Raw genomic sequence first — 1325 nt, 5'->3', positions numbered from 1 at the left:
TTATTTAGGGAGTCCTCACAATCAGCCAATTGTGTGCAGCATGAATTGCACCTACACAAAACAACGTTCCTTTGATCCTTGCAACCCAATGTGTATTTTCAGAGAGTTACAAAGAATGCTGCATGTTACATTCCAAACCTGGTCCTGTACCTTCTACCTGCCCTTGTCACCCTCATGCATTCCCCCATCCTACGGGCAGCACGGTAGCACAGTGGTTATCATTGTTGCTTCACAGCGCATGGGTCCCAGGTTCGATTCCCGGCTTGGATCACTGTTTTTGCAGAGTCTGCATGTTCTCCCCATGTCTGCGTGATCCGGGTGCTCCGGTTTCCTCCCATAATTCCCGAAAGACGTACCGTTAGGTGAATTGGACATTCTGAATTCTCCCGCAGTGTACCCGAACAGGCGCCGGAATGTGGCGACTAGAGGCTTTTCACAGTAACTTAATTGCAGCATTAATGTAAGCCTACTTGTGACAATAAAGATTATTACTATATTATTATGCATAACCATGCCTCTCCCCTCTGTTACCCTTGAGCCTCCCCGCATTACCCTGGACCAGATTACCATTTCCCTGCACATGCCATCTCTTCCTCTATGTGCAACACCCATGACCATCCCAGTGCCCACTCTGACAGTAAACCCTCCCCTTATCCTCCTCCTGTTTTTTTTCGTTCCCGGGACCCACCCCATGAGGCCTTCCTATACTCAATCCTGGCTCTGGACTTGCCCCTATACCAGGTACAAATTCCTCATTTGGCTGTGACTGTTCCCTCCGCCACCCAGCGCTATCAATTCAACCTTCAGGACCCCACCATTGACAGCACTGATCCAGCCCTTTAAGCCTTTCATCCATGTTTTCATCCCTGTTGGCCCACCAGCCACACATACCCTCTTACAGGACCACTACAGCCAGGACACTCGGAACTTCTCACCATTGCACCTCCCTGGCCCTGATAAACAATCTTTCAACACTCACCATCCTGTGCCGCAGATTTCACCATGGGAACCTGCTTACGTTACACATAACTTCCCTGGTGGTCTAGTGGTCAGGATTTGGTGCTTTCGCCGCTGTAGCCCGGGTTCGATTCCCGGTCAGGGAGTTGTTCTTTTACCAGGCGGCAAGGTAGCACAGTGGTTAGCACTGTTGCTTCCAGTACCAGGGTCCCAGGTTCGATTCCCGTCTGTTCAGAGTCTGCACGTTCTCCTTGTGTCTGCGTGGGTTTTCTCCGGGTGTTCCGGTTTCCTCCCACAGGTCCCGAAAGATGTGCAGTGAGGTAATGTGGACATTCCGAATTCTCCCTTTGTGTACCCGAACAGGCACC

At 50.8% G+C, this 1325-nt stretch overlaps 1 non-coding gene across 1 annotated transcript; it reads left to right on the top strand.

Moving 5' to 3' along the window:
* The first annotated feature begins 1031 nt into the window (after positions 1 to 1031).
* Positions 1032 to 1103, top strand: trnae-uuc (transfer RNA glutamic acid (anticodon UUC)). Its single transcript has one exon. It is a non-coding gene; the product is annotated as a tRNA-Glu (tRNA).
* Positions 1104 to 1325: the final 222 nt, after the last annotated feature.

The sequence above is a fragment of the Scyliorhinus torazame genome, chromosome 1, assembly GCF_047496885.1.
Source record: "Scyliorhinus torazame isolate Kashiwa2021f chromosome 1, sScyTor2.1, whole genome shotgun sequence".
Classification (NCBI taxonomy): Eukaryota; Metazoa; Chordata; class Chondrichthyes; order Carcharhiniformes; family Scyliorhinidae; genus Scyliorhinus; species Scyliorhinus torazame.
The sequence above is the reverse complement of the archived record's forward strand: the minus strand, read 5'-3'. Positions and strand labels throughout refer to the sequence as shown.